The 16100-nt window shown below is 40.3% G+C and overlaps 1 long non-coding RNA gene across 2 annotated transcripts in view; it reads right to left on the bottom strand.

Annotated features, from left to right (window-relative positions):
- LOC137498419 (uncharacterized) overlaps positions 1 to 16100 on the bottom strand; it is a 46891-nt gene that overhangs the window by 936 nt on the left and 29855 nt on the right. For both annotated transcript variants that reach the window (XR_011017795.1, XR_011017794.1), the window contains one exon: positions 3476 to 3719. This is a non-coding gene — a long non-coding RNA (uncharacterized lncRNA). The remainder of the gene's footprint in view (positions 1 to 3475; positions 3720 to 16100) is intronic.

Here is a 16100-nt window from a genome sequence, read left to right as displayed (position 1 = left end):
GCAACCTCCACAGGAACTACTTTGGTTGGTGCACCAGATGATTATGCTGCTGGAAAAAGAAATCCTTAGAAAATATTGTTGGACAAAAAAAAAGCAATTTGTTCTCCAAAATAAAATATTGATAAGCATTTAACCAACTATGGATGTGCTGCAACTTGCTAATGCTGTAATAGATTTGACAACACTAGAGCATCCCAACCTTAGATAAATTCACATAGCATGGGTTATATCTGGTACAGGGCTCATGATCAATCAAATAAAGAGCTCCCTCTGTGGATCGAGTCTTTCTGTCAGTGTCCATTTCCAGAGGTAGCAGGTTCAAACCCAGCAATGGTAGTCTGATTTTTGAAGGGCAGAAGAAAGTCCAACACTACATGTAAGATGTCTGGTCTGCATGTGAAGATCTCAGGTAACATTGGTGTTTACCCTACAAAATGTATTAAAAAACAGCCCAACACCCAAAAGATTTGGTTTATTGTGCTACCTAGTAGGCTTAGAGTAAAACTGAACATCAAAATTGACAAGCAAGCAGCCAGATTTATCAAATTTAAAATGCTTGCATGTAACCACTGAGGCTATACATCAATTGATATAAATTTGTTGTTATTATTATTATTATTATTATTATTATTATTATTATTATTATTATTAATAATCACCACTTGGCTACTTTTATGGAAGTGGCACACATTCCGACAGGGTCCTGGTAGTTGAGATTAATATCTCAACTCCAACCTACATTCTCCCAGCTGATGACAGACTCCACAGCATGCTCCTGTCATGGCCTCCTTTCCATTGGCCTTCCAACTATGACTATTACAACTCAAAGGTTGGCCCCTCTGTGGATCAATGGTAATGTGTTTGTCTCCAGATCTTAAGATCTTAGTTAAAACTTGCCAGAGAAATTCTGACAGGTGGAAAAAGTCCATTTAATGTTCCATGTCATGTCATGTCAATCTGTGGTTCATCTTGGTAAAGATGAGATCATGATATTCAGTTATGAAACTGGGAAGAGAAAGTTAATAATAGTAACTCAAATGTTCATACATTAAGTGAAGCATTACATGATAAATAATAAACCATATGTACCACTGCAGCCAAGTTCAGAAGAGAGCATGCCACTACTGAGCCAACTGAACACAACTCAAAGCCAAACATGTATTTTTGTTATTGTCTCGATTTCAAACTAGAAGTTACTTTGGCTACTTTTGACAAGATGCCATCTGTGAGGGCTGTTAAAACAAAAGACACATTGACATAAAATTATTTTATCAGTAAAAGTTTAGTATTTCATACTTATATTTCCACATAATCACCAAAGTGATTTAGGCACTTGTTCTATCGTGACACCAGCTTTCCGGTGCCCTCCGCAAAGAAGTCTGCCGCCAGTGAGGAAATGTGCGTCTGGACAGCCTCCTGAAGTTATTCATTTGTCTGCCACAAATGGAGGTTTACAATCAGTGAACTTTCTATAGCAATCCCAGTCGTGACTCAACACTTAGGATACCGGAAACTTTGTTCACATTGGGTCCCATCAGTGTTGACCGACGATCACAAAACTCGACGAATGGAGTCCACCATAATGTTTCTCACACATTACCATAGTGAGGGGGAGGAGTTTTTAAACTATCGTTACTGACGATGAAACTTGGGTCCTGTAAGACACTCCAGAAACCAAAGAGCAGACTAAGCAGTGGATGCATCCTTCTCCAAACAAGCCAAAAAGTTCAAAACTGACACTGAGCAACAGGAAAACAATGACTACTGTTTTAGGAACCATAAAGGTGTCTTGTTTATGGACTTTATGGAACAGGAAGCTGACCAGACACACCTTACCTTACTGGCATCAGACTTCTTTGCAGAGGGTATCGGAAAACTGATGTCACGATACGACAAATGCTTAAATAGTTTTGGCAATTATATGGAAAGATAAGTATGATACTACTAAATTTTTATTTATAAAATCATTTTCTTACGTCAATGTGTTCTTTTATAGCCCATCTGAGGTTGAAGAAAAACCCGCCTTCGTATTTAGCATTCATTGAGACTGTAGAACTTGGCATTTTATGCACTGGTTTATGGATGTAACAAGATTTAATAACCATAGATTTGCAGCTACTACCCGTCCCTTAGTCTCCACAGACCTTTAAAGTGCTTTTCATTCTTTGTCATGCAGAATCTACTTTCTAAGTCTGATAATTCGTGTGTGCCATTACTCATTTTTAGTACTGTACATGCCCTAATAAAAATTTTAAAAGTCTAAAATGGAAATTGTGCAGTATGTTACAAATTGCCCTGAACACTGCTTGTCCCTTTCCTAATAGAACTACATGTTTATTGGCAATATTTTATTTCAAAAGGAACACAGGACAAGGTATACAAAATTTGACATTTATTTTTACAATAGTAAAGTGTGTGCAGAACAAAATGTTTTGACAGACAGGAAAAACTCAAAAGTTTGTGATTGGGTTGTGTACAACCCACTTGTTCCCTTGTCAAAATCACACGCGTGCACACACACACACACACACACACACACACACACACACACACACACACACACACAAAAGAGTAAAGAACTTTTGAAGACATTATTGGCTTTCAAATCTAGATTTCCACAACCTTGTGAAGTCTTGGTATTAACTCATGACATACAAGAATTATTTTGGTATGCTATGACCCTGAATGTCCTCCTCTGGAGTTGTATTAGAACTCTTTCTATCCTGGAAACTAATATTTAGCCTTGCCAGAGCTCTAAATTTATCACAGTGGTTTCATCACCCTAGAAATACCTGAGATAAGCTCAGGATTTTTAAAAAAAAATTTTTAACGCCGGGCTGAGTGGCTCAGACGGTTGAGGCGCTGGCCTTCTGACCCCAACTTGGCAGGTTCGATCCTGGCTCAGTCCGGTGGTATTTGAAGGTGCTCAAATATGTCAGCCTCGTGTCGGTAGATTTACTGGCACGTAAAAGAACTCCTGCAGGACTAAATTCCGGCACCTCAGCGTCTCCGAAAACCGTAAAAGAGTAGTTAGTGGGACGTAAAGCAAATAGCATTATTATTATTATTATTATTAATTACTTTTTTAACAATTTGCTCAAAATTGTATGAACTAAGGACCATTAAGATTATTCAACTTTGTAGGCAATTCCAATAAACAAATTAAACCAATATTCATTTTTTAATTATCACAATGTAAGAAGCTTTTACACTACCATTTTTAAGAAGGAAGACATTCATTTTTAGTTAATATAACTTTCAAGTTTTTCCTGTGTGTCAAAACATTTTGTTCTGTTAGAAATACATTTTTATTGGTATGTTATAGGGTTATAAGTTACTTTTTGTTTTTCAACAGATTGGAAAACTAGGAAGTTATAAAAATCTGATTCCACTTCAAATTTTCTTACAGTATATACTCATATCCAGTTAGTGATGTAGATCAATTTTTTCTTTTGCTAATGGTTTAACAACACACCAAGTTTTGTAGTTTTCTGGTAACCATGAGACTGAGAAGGAAGCAGCTGTGTCCTTAAGGTAGAGCCCCCAGCATGTGCCTGGTAAGAAAATAGGAAACTGCAGAAAACCATCTTCAGGGTAATGCAGAAGTTGAAACCAACCACCTTCCAAATGCAAGCCTACAGTTGTGGCCCATATCAAGCCCAACTCTCTATGTGGATCGAAGGTTCTGCATAAATACCAAGTAGGAGATTTAGCACCATCTGTAAACAAAAATACAGAATACTTGTCACCAATATTCTTCAAACAAGTTATGAAATATGATAACTTAATTAAATGGAGTAAAAACAAACATACTATATGTCTTGCAACACTTCAAATTTCTTTAAGAGGATAATCATAGCAGATATTAGGTCCAAGGGTCCTGTTACAGTCTGTCCATCTCTTAGGTGGACATCTAATACTTCCTTTGGGCTGGTATATTAAGATTTGAGATTATTTCCTTTTCCATTTTGTTGGCATGGTCCTTTCACTATCTAAAGCCTGTTGTACACAATTTTTTTTTTTAATTTTTTTTTTTTTTTTTTTCAAATTTAAGACTTCACAAGTTTACTTGTCAAATCACTTGCAATATTTGACAAGCCCTCAAAAGTCTTGAAAGTGAATTAGAACATGTTCTAATCAAAGAATTACCAAGTCTTTGACAGAATTGACCAATGGAATTCAAGTATTAACAGTGCACACTATGCCACTAGGCATTCTGCAATTGCTGGGACATTAATCAAGACAAAAATGACTTTCATTGTTAACTATTAGGCACATCCCTGCCTATATTCAGTGGACTCCAGAGAGAATCACAATAAAATTAGTAAAACAGCAGCTAATGAGGAGATTCAAAGAGAAATATCTCAGGGAAGTGGATATCTCTTTATGTTTACTTCTAGGTTACCATACAGTAATAAACACTGTCAGCCACGATTGATTGATCTTTGCATATTATTATATTTCTAATGAGTTTTCGTGTAACAATATATTAATTTCCATTGTACTGCTATAATTTTCACTCAATGTGAGTAAATTCAATATCTGTACCTGAGAGGCAAAAGGATGTATGGCCATTTTTGTGTTCGGTACAATCGACCGCATCTATGGAATAAAGGCGGTTGTCCTGTTGCCAGTCCCTGTGGATTTAGAGTGTGGCATAAAGGCAGTAGTCCAGAATGCTTTTAGGATGGAAAAGTCTCATGTGGGACATCCGCCTTTTTCCTTCTAAGCAATTTCTCCGTGGGAAGAAAGTCAATGGACATCCGCCTTATGCCTACATTACTGGAGTACGATAATGAAGTGTGCTTATTATTGCAAACATTGTTTCCCATGTTACGGGAATATAAAATACCTGCATTATTGCATGCAAATTGGGGTGAAAACAGTAAAACATTGGAAGCCATAAGAAGTTAAAAGTTCGTGAGACTGATGTTTGAACGTACGCAAGAGGGAAGATAATATTACAACTTGCTCAGAAGCAAACTTGAAGCGAGAGGTAAATACGTGTTTCTTACTGAAGAGTCCCGTATTAGCCTACATTTTGTTACCAACTATGCTTTTGAGTTATGCCCTAATCATCAACTTCGATGTATAAAATGAAGTAATACTAACTTCAACTTTTAAAATTAGATCCCATTTATGTATGCTATATTATTAGTAATATCTTAATCGTTCTTACTGTTTTAGTGCTATTTATCATTAAACTTAGCTCCTAAACTTCTATTACAAATGTCTCATTTCTCTAGTCTAGTTCTTGGGACCTGAAACATAATAGGAACCTTGGTGAAGGAGTTCCAAGAAACAGACACAGAACTCTTAAAGAAATGGGTAGTTCTAAAGAGAAAAGAAAGATGACAAAACTGTTCACATGGGAAATTTAAACATGAAATAATTCCTGTGTGTAAAATTATGTTTTTGAATATGCTGCATATCACTGACAAGTTTGTCAGGGTTTCTGTGTACAAAAATATGAACGGGGTAGTTACACGTGATCGAAGAGGGAAATCTACGCCAACCAATAAAATACCAGACCGAGAAACTCAATAGTATTGCTGACCAAGGGACTGCTTCTAAAGCACTATACTGAATCGATGCTTGCAGTCTAAAGGAGTCCAAAATCCAAGTCATCGGCCCCTCATAATGGTACTTATTGCTATGAAAGTAGAACCATGGTATTTGTCATGGTGCGGTACTAACCAAAAGTAGTGTAGACTCCGTATTCCACACGTTATGGTTTTACTCACAGGTAATAAAATTCGCACATGAAATACAGACCTATGGTGTTTCGCACATTGTGGCGCCATTTACTGGCAATGCAAACCTATGGTGTTCATCACATAAGTGTACTAACCACAGGGACTCTTACTATCCCCTGGTGTTCCTCATATAGTGGTTACTAATCATAGGCAAGCCAGAACCATGGTGTCTCATAGTGGCACTAAGCACAGGTACTGTAAAAGCTGACAGTGCACTCTAAGGGGGGGGGGGGGCTGACCACACGGTGCTCCTGCGTGCTACTAATCACAAACTTATTTGGTACCTAACATTGTGGTACTACGCGTAAGGAAAAGCGACCCATGGTGTTCCTCGCATGGTGGTACTAATCACAAGTAGTTTCATGGTTCTAACACAATCATCCCTTGGTCACCCCTTGTAGTTGCCTCTTATAACAGGCAGAGGATACCATGGGTGTATTCGTCTGCATCCCCCACCCACAGGGGGTTGTGAGTTTGGTCCACGGGAGGTATTTTATTTCCCTTAAGTCCGCCGGCAAGCCGGTTAGGACCCCCCTATCCGCCACCTGGGACACGCCACGTGGGAGTATCACCTCTCCCCCTGCTACGCCAGCGTAGTAGGTTCATGGATTAACCAAATGGACAGAAGCCCTTTTGCTTCTCACCTCTGCAACTGATACAGCAGTCAATACATTGCAAAAATTATGTTGAAGATTCCTTCCAAAAGAAGTCCATTCAGCACTCCATGTCTGCATGTGAAGATCTCTTGGTAACATTTGGTGTTTACCCTACAAAATTCATTAGAATTCAGCCTGACACCCAAGAGATTCCATTTACTCTGCCATCTAATATGCCTAGAGTAAAACCGAACATCAATTATGGTTTATTGCGCACTTCTCTTTCTTTTAAGAATGTATCCCCCAAGAACCACAACTGCTGTTTGCCTTTCTTCTATAGTAAAACAAAATGCTATCAAACCTTGCCAAATTTTTTCAAATCTTGTTAAACCTTCAGCAATGTTGAACAATATTTCACAGGATTTGACAACTTTTCTTGTTAAGTAATGAATTGAAAGAAAATTTGTGTACAATAGGTATTAGGCACATTAACAAAGGTTCTACCTTCAGTTGTTTCACTACTTCCTCATTCCTTTTATGTCCCATTGTATGTACCCTGGTGAATCTCATCTCTGCAGTAGTAATTCTAGTTTATACTCCTGAGCATGTATGCACTAAGGGTGCAAACCTTACTCTTTCTACCCTGATAATGCTGAAGGTTGTGATTTATAGCTGTTATTTTCTAACTGTTGTGTTTGATTCAGTGTCTCTAACCACACAGTTTAGGGATCTTACTTGCTGATACTTCTTACAGTTACTGTTAATCTGGCACATTGGCACTAAACAGTCATGGTTTTTATCAGAATTACATATTGCCACTGCAATACTGTTAAAGTCACTAGTAATATATTTGTGGTTATAATTGAAGCATATTTTCTTTTTTTGTGGGATTGTAAGACTGTTTGGATAATACCAGGTAAGTAGAATTATTAAATGCATTGTTCGAACATGCCATAACACTGTGTGAAATGAACACAGCATTTAATTAATGACCATCTTATTTCATTCAATACTTGCATATAGAATTCAATTAGGATGCCTAAAAGCAAGAAAAATCTGCAAGAACTCCTCCGAAAAGAAAAGCAACGTTATGTCCTTGACAAAAATCAGGTCAAGAGATGATTATACATTGCTACGAGGAATTGAAACACGAAGACGAAGAATGTATCATTTGTAGCAATAGACCTCAGTCTCTTCCTGATTGTCCAAGGTTCACTCTTGTACAAGAGAACTGGTCTGGCTAAAATGGATAGTAATTTCTCTAAACTCAAGACAGTTTCATTATTGAGCTTATTTTAACCATAGTTCTGTTAAATTTTGAGATGTTATCTGTCAGAGAAGAAGCCTTAACAGGAACCAGTAACCTAGAAGACCATGACTATGAATTCTGAGAGGTTTGAAACTCACTGTGTGTGTGTGTGTGTGTGTGTGTGTGTGTGTGTGTGTGTGTGTGTGATCTTACACCAGGTTTAATATGAGTGACAAGAATGCAAGATTGTAAGAAAAATTATCAAATCTTATCCTGAAAGGATCAATGGGCCTCAGATGCAGGTTATTACTGGTTCAGTTTGTTCTTTCAGTGAATTCATAAAAGGCTCATCTGAATCATGGAAGATTCATGCACAACAACTAGAATTCTATTTTGAAGCAAACTATATTACTTCTGAGGTGAAGAAGAAAGCAATACTTTTCTCAGTTTATGGTAAAACTAGAGTACATAAGCAATACTCCGCTTGTTAGTGGCTCCTATCAAGCAAAGATTTATCGTACATTGATGCTCTTACATTATATCATTACAACCAGAGTCTGAGCAAATAGGTATGTGCAGAGATTTAAATTTAATTGATTCTTGTTTAAAGGGGCCTAACATCTAAGGTCATCGGCCCCTAATGGTATGAAATTGACGACATGAGACAACAAAACGTTAAAATATGTCCACTGACTAGAGTTTAAAACAATCAGTGGATCTAATTCACAATGCCTTATTTTCTAATAAAAGTATAGAAAATAGGTGATAATGGAATAAGACATTGCCTGGATGTAAATATATAAAATTCATGTCAGATGTTAAAATAACACATTAAAATACGCAAACACAAACTAAAATAGAGTCAAAGGGATAAAAGCGCAGTTAACACAAATACACTAAGACAAAGGAAATTATACGCGATAAAGAAGACCACTATCCCTCATAAAGGGGATGACGAGGTCTGCTGACTGTTCGTCATCGCGCAGGATGAGGGAGATGGTACTTGGGAGTTTTAGGCTACGGCGCAGACCAATCAGGTCCACGCACACCGTAAGGACGTGTACCATGGTAAGATGATCACAAGTACACACCAGAGGGGGGGTTCTCCTTTCAATAGGTGGGAGTGCATCAGGATACCTTGGCCGATCCGAAGAAGACATAATACCACTGCTTCCCTCCGAGAAGCCTGAGGGGAAGTCCTCCATACCTTCATTGTACCTTTTATCGCTCTCAGCTTATTTGGAAGAGGAGTGGCCTGCCACTCCATCACTCAATGGAACATAACCAGATGTCGCAGCTGAGAGCGAATATCACTTGCTTGAACCGTGTAAGGCAACGGTGGCAGTGTTACTGCCTCCTTGGCAGTCTTATCTGCTAACTCGTTTCCCTCTACACCCATGTGGCTTGGGAGCCACATAAACTTGATTCTGGTGCCGGCATCTAAACACCCGGCCAGCAGGTCCTGGATCCACTGCACCAGAGGGTGCTGAGGGAAACAGGTATCAATAGACTGTAGCGAGCTCAAGGAGCCAGTACACAGAAGAAAGTGTCGGCACTCATCGGACAGTGCGTACCGCGGAGCTTTACAGATAGCATAGAGCTCCGCTGTGTACACACTTCAAGTTTCCGAGAGAGCAAAAAGAAACACTGTCAGTGTTGACAACGAACATACAGCCCATTTTCATGTCTGTTCAAGCCATCCGTGTAAATGACGACTGAACCTGGATACCGGCAAACAATGTACAGAAAGAGCCTCCGATAAATCGAAGGGTCCGTGTTTTCCTTCGGGCCATTATGCAGATCCAGGATTATTTCAGGTCGTCGTACTACCCACGGAGGTACCCCACTTGGTTGTCTGAAAAGGCAAGGAACAGAAGGTATGTGAAACAAACTGTGACTGCTATCGAAGCGTAGTCCAACTGGCCGCGTTGCTCGAGGACAAGCAGCATACAGCCAACAGTTTCCATCGTTAAATACGCAAGGATAGCTTGGGTGAAGTGGAATCTGTCGCAAATTTACAGCATACGATAGAAGCATTTGCTGGCACCTCAGGTGTAAAGGCAGCACACCAGACTCAGTTAACAGGCTAACAATGGGGCTTGTACGAAAAGCTCCTGTTGCCAACCTAACCCCGGTGTGAAGGATGCTGTTCAGTTTTGCAATGACACTGTCTTGCTGAGCCATATGCTGCACTGCCGTTGTCTAGCCAGGACAAAATATGTGCCCTATAGAATCGCAGGAGCACCGTGCGGTCAGCACCCCAATTAGTGCTGCTAAAAAACTTCAAGATATTCAGCTTCTTGATACATTCTACTTTTAACTGCAACACTTGTGGCTCCCATGATAATTTGCTATCGAAAAGGAGCCCAAGAAATCGGGTGTCAACAACGAGAAGAACGACATTTCCTAAACAAAGCTCAGGTTGTGGGTGAAGAGTATGGTGCCGACAAAGTGGAAAGCCATGTTTTAAGGTCCACTGTTCCACTCTCCTAATAGCTTGCTGTTATTGTCGCTCTGCGACTGCCATATTACGCGAGCTATAGTGGAGAGCAAAATCATCCACATATAGCGACTGTATTACTGCTGAACCAGCAGCAGCGATACCATTTATGACAATCGCAAACAGAGTGACTAAGTACCAATCCCTGTGGGACTCTGTTTTCTTGAATGTGGTATTGCGAATATGCCCTCCCAACTCTGACATGGAATAGGCAGATGGACAAAAAATTCCCAATAAATACCAGCAAGTTACCTTGGAATCTCCACTGATGAAGGACTGAAAGGATACCATATCGCCATGTGGTGTCATAGGCCTTTTCTAAGTCAAAGAAAACAGCCACCAAATGCTGTTTGCAGAGAAATGCATCCTGGATAGAACTCTCCAGGTGTACCAGGTGGTCAGTGGTCGAGCGAGTGGCTCTAAAACCACATTGGTACTCAGACAAAAGTTGTTTCTCCAGACACCACACAAGTCTGCGATTTACCATCCTCTCAAATAGCTTGCACAAGCAATTTGAGACAAATAGGTCTATAGCTTCCTGTATACTTAGGATTTCTGTCAGGCTTGAGGACAGGAATGACTATGCCCTCTCGCCACTGAGACAAACTCACCCTCTATCTAGATTCGATTGAACACTAAGGAGATATAATAGACTGTTCTCACTAAGGTGTTTCAACATCTGGTTATGGACATTGTCTGGCCCTGGGGACATGTCCTTGCAAAGCGCCAAGGCGCTGCGGAGTTTCCACTCCGTAAAGGGCACATTATAGTCCTCTGAAGCTTGAGTGGTAAAACTAAGGTGATGACGTTCTGCCTCCCAATTCAGAGCGACGAAAACACAATGGTAATTCCCGGAGCCAGACACATCTGCAAAATGACTAGCTAGATGGTTAGCAATCGAGAGTGGTTCAGCGACGATACTGCCTGCAATGGAAATTCCCGGTACAGAAGACGAACCTTGGATTTTTAGTACACACTTGAGATGGAGTATGTGACATCATAGGCAACACACATCTCTCCCACGAAGCTTTCTTACTTTGGCAAATAAGAACTCGCGCCTTAGTGCAGAGTATTTTATATGTTACCAAGTTGGCCACAGTAGGCTGCCTACAATATAGTTTACGAGCACGATAGTGTTCTTTGATAGCTGCTGCAGTTTCTTTGTTCCACCAAGGAACGAATTTTTGGCAAGGAGTCCCCGAGAAGGAGGGAATGAACTCCTCAGCAGCAAGGATAACTTGTTATATAAGTTATATCGCCGTCTGCAGTCTGCCTGGTCTCTTTAAAGACAGCGAGTGATCTGAATTTTGGCCAATGAGCAGGTTCAAGACTCCATCGAGGAGGAGTCTTGAATTTCTGTTACAACAAATTAAGAATAATGGGAAAATGGTCACTGTCACAGAGATCGTGTGTATTCCACCGAAACAGTGGAACCAACACTCGGCTGCATAGACTTAAGTCTGTGCGAGAGTATGTGCCGTAACGTGCACTGAAATGAGTTGGTTCTTCTGTGTTCAAAATACATAAATTCAGCTCTGTTACTAATGTTTCCAACTCCCTTCCCTTGGGGCAAGGCGTTTCAGAGCCCCACGTGGGGTGATGAGCGTTAAAATCTCCCAATAAAAGGAAGAGAGGAGGAGGAATAATAAAGTTATTTGTTTTACGTCCCACTAACGACTTTTTAAGGTCTTCGGAGACGCCGAGGTGCCGGAATTTAGTCCCGCAGGAGTTCTTTTACGTGCCAGTAAATCTACCGACACGAGGCTGTCGTATTTGAGCACCTTCAAATACCACCGGACTGAGCCAGGATCGAATCTGCCAAGTTGGGGTTAGAAGGCCAGCACCTTAAATGTCTGAGCCATTCAGCCCGGCAAAGAGAGGAGGAAGCTGATGTATATGATCAGTGACATCATGTATGTTAGGAGGCTGACCTAGTGGAAAATAAACTTTATACACTGTTGCTGCGACATGCAGCAGTTTCCGCAACAACTGCTTCCAGTGGGGTTCTTAGAGGAACCTCTTCGCTATAGGTATCTGAACGAACAAAAATACCCACACCACCAGACGCCCGGTGAGCATAATATCATTCTGTCTAGTATAGTCTGAAGTTTGTCTCCTGAATACAGACTATACTCACTGCAAGCTGACTAATGAGCTGATGCAGCTCAGCAAGATGCCTGCCATAACCGTTAGTTACAATTCCACTGTAACAGTGCCATAATATGGACTGTAAAAAGAGTGTTAGGTTATGAGCGACAAGATGCTCATGAACCTAATCATTATCAACATCTACATCCAAAGATGAGAGACAATGAGGGCATGAGTGGCAACGTCTTCACTGTTGACCTTGCGCTTAATGCGCCGGATGTGTGTCATGCCACGGTTCTTCCCGTCTTCTTTCAACTCTTCGTCAGTGTTCAAAATAAGGTCGCGGTGAAAGATGACTCTGCAAACCAGATTCAAAGATTTGTGCTCCTCCACTTTGACGGGGATTTCGCGAAAGTGGTCACACTTAAGCAACTGATCGGCTTGCAGTGCTGTACGAGTCTTCAAAAGCAAACTACCGTTGCGCATTTTCTTGAGGTCCTCAAGTTCGCCGTAGTCTCCTTCAATGTGCCTACTAAAGAGGATCGATTTGACCAGCTCAAAATCGTGCCCATCGGTTCTGGTGGCAACCAGAAACCTAGGGAAGCTGGATCCCATTCCTTCACGCTGTGCATGTTCCCAGGGAGTTGAACCTCTGTAGGAAGCAAAAGTAAAAGATTTCGGTGGGGACGACCTTGGGATGAGCGACCGTTTCAAAGCCATGCCTGAAATCGTCCTCCCCAAATGCCACCCACTCCAATCAGGGGTCTCTGTAGCCGAACAAAGCTGCCAAGGCAATACCCACCTGGTCATAGCAGGTACTGCCTGGGGTCCGACGTTGGACAATGCCTAATATGGGATGACTGAGGCAGTGAGCACTAGGACTCCCTCCAGTCACCTGCAATAGCACGTACCCCATAGCGTATACAGAGTACTAAGTATAGCGAAAAAATAAACAATATGTCCTGGTATTCGGCTGTGCAGGGACCTGTGTTGTCAGGTGGATACTACTGCAAGGGTACACGACTCTCCCACCCGCAAGATCGCTGGGTGTTCACAAGCGGGCTTTCGGGCATAATTCCACACGTAAGAGGCCCACCTCTGAGCAGCACACACATCAAAAATTTGGAATCTGTCTACAACAAACCCTCAAAAAATAAATAGGGGACCATGGCCACATGACCCTTTTAGTCTCCTTCTACGACAGGCAGGGATTACCTGTGAACGTATTCAACCCCTTCCATCCACAGGAGGTCAACACGTAATATCCAACCGCAATCCATGTCCGCGCCTAGGTCACCCCTTTTAGTCACCTCTTACGACAGGCCGGGGATACCGCGGGTGTATTCTACATGTGTGTCCCCCACCCGCAGGGGGTCTGTACAGATTTCCTTGTCCGAAATTAATATTTCTGGCCACAAGTTTTTAATGAATGCCAGTGTACAAACAGTGAAGAGCTAGTTAAAAAACTGTAGTCATCTAATTGGAAATGGGAACTGACAAATTTATTGCTGACCCTGAGAACTACACCATCAGCAGCAACTGCTTTCTCATCTGCTGAGATGCTAATGGGTTGTTTGAGGATGATGGATGAACTTTACCCAGATTCAACAACTGCTGAAGTGGAGAAGCAGATTAGAATAGCCAGCAGTTTAAGAGGTGGCCGTCACCACTGTAGTGCCTCACAACTGAAGAGTGACTGGAGAGAATTGTCACATACATTCCAGTTGGCAGTACAAATTATGAGGTAACCTTGACGAAGAAAGTGGGAGGAAATTAGATCATAGGAACCTTAACAGGTACCAGTAGAAGGCCATGACTACGAATTCTGAGAGGAATTCAAACAATGTGTACAATAGATTTTATGCCTGTCTTATCTTACACTGAATTGTGTGTATGTTTTTATTTAATAAACTTAGTGTTAAGTTATAACAGTTATCGATGTCTGTATTGATGTCCGATGTTAAGGAGTAGCTAAGATAAGTTTGAGACGATTCGTTCTACTCTAGTTAATAATTTTGCAGGAAACTTATTGCCTTTGAAAGCAAGTGTTTCTGCTTTTTCTGGAGATGTTTCTGTGTTTTCTACAACTTTATATTAAGATTGCACACATTGCATTTTAAGACATCCTCTGATCTGGCATACCACCTGGTCATCAGCATTAAATAGCATATCCTGTTGAAGCAGTTATTCATGGTGATACTGCCATGGGAAAGAAGTCTGCAGTCTTTTTATAAGAGCATTTGTATAGATCAGGGCTGTGTAAACTTTTATACATGCCAGGCCAAAAATTAACTTAAAACTAGTCATGGGCCATACGGACAATTTAACAAAATTACAGTGTATAAAATGTCAAAATGGAAAAATATTTTAGCTAGTGCTTTTAAATTAATTTATATGGTGTACTAGCCAGTTTTGTAAAACTGTGCTATAGGTGTAACAGAACCTAAGATTTTGACCATATTTGGTCTGATTGGTCCGTGTTAACTGCTACAAATATATTTTGTATTTGTCCGCCTTGTCAGGACTCACTGGTATAAACTCACGTTTATTATTTACATAATTATATGTGCTACATGTTTTGGAATGCTGCCTTTCCCTTCATCAGCCAGAAATATAACATTCACTTAGCATGTATACAATCACTATGAAGATATTACTTCTACTTAAAATAAGTAAGGTTGGAGTTCTTAAGCTTGGACATTCTTGCTTGTCCTTAAACATGTGTCAATATTAATACTCTACAACAATATTTCAAGCAAGTCCATTTGTGCATAAAATACTTCGTTAAAAGTGGTGGTCCATATGTCATTTGATGGAATTTACACTGGCCCTTTAGTACGTCAAATCCTTGTTGAATGGAGCATTCCAATAATAAATAGTCTAACATGCATATGTTGTGATGTTTGGGACATCACTGTATATTTTTAATTATTGAACTATATATTTAATTGATAAGATGTATATATTTAATCACTGATAGGTCATTTTTAAATTAATATGTATGTATATATAGGGTTTTTATCATCCATTTCAATCATTTCATTTCTTTGTATTGCGGCTATAACCTATTTTGAACGAACAAATTATTGGGTAAAGTATTTCAACATCACGCATATTTATAACTTGCAGTAAATTTTCCAATAGCCGTTGTGAGGTGACCAGAGTCAGCAGGCTAATTTCAGCCCAGTTCCAGGAAAAGTACGTCATCGAGGTTACGAGAGATATTACCCTCTCCACCTCATGAAGAGACAGTTGATATATTATTAACACCCACTTTTCAAACTCAGCTTCGGGACGCTTTATTTCAGCGGGAAAGTTCAGCCTATGTGAATGAACGTAATGAAGCAACGTGATGGATGCACAGCTATACATCGGAGAAGGGATGAGACCTCGAATCTTACTGGACCATGTGATATGGATGATGGAAGGAGACTTTTGAACCGATATATACCACCGACAAGAGCTGGAGGAGACATTCAGATTCTCATTTAGATTCTTATTCATACTCTTACTACGATTCTACGTCTACACATCGGAGAAGATTTTAACTTAGTTCACTTCGCATCTGAGTATATTCTACTCAAAAGTTACTCTCATTGGGACTTATCTCAATGACGAGAGGTAGTCAACGGGAGACCGGCTTTGACTAGTATAGGGCAGGAGAGCTCTTATTATGAATTTAGCTACGCTACTGTTCCGTAATACGGAAGAATACGAATGTATTCTCTCCATGAACATAACCCATGGTGGTTTTGCACTTAAAATTAGGACTCATTACGACTTTATGTAAGGAGTACAGTAGGAAGTGTTAAGGACAGGAAATGTAGAAGTAGGACTGGAATCCAACAACAGAGAAGGCAGCCGGTACGAGATCCACATATCATCAGCTTCAAGATAACAGAGTCTACATA

This window comes from Anabrus simplex, chromosome 2 (assembly GCF_040414725.1).
Source record: "Anabrus simplex isolate iqAnaSimp1 chromosome 2, ASM4041472v1, whole genome shotgun sequence".
Taxonomy (NCBI): domain Eukaryota; kingdom Metazoa; phylum Arthropoda; class Insecta; order Orthoptera; family Tettigoniidae; genus Anabrus; species Anabrus simplex.
This window is presented reverse-complemented; position numbering and strand designations above follow the sequence as displayed.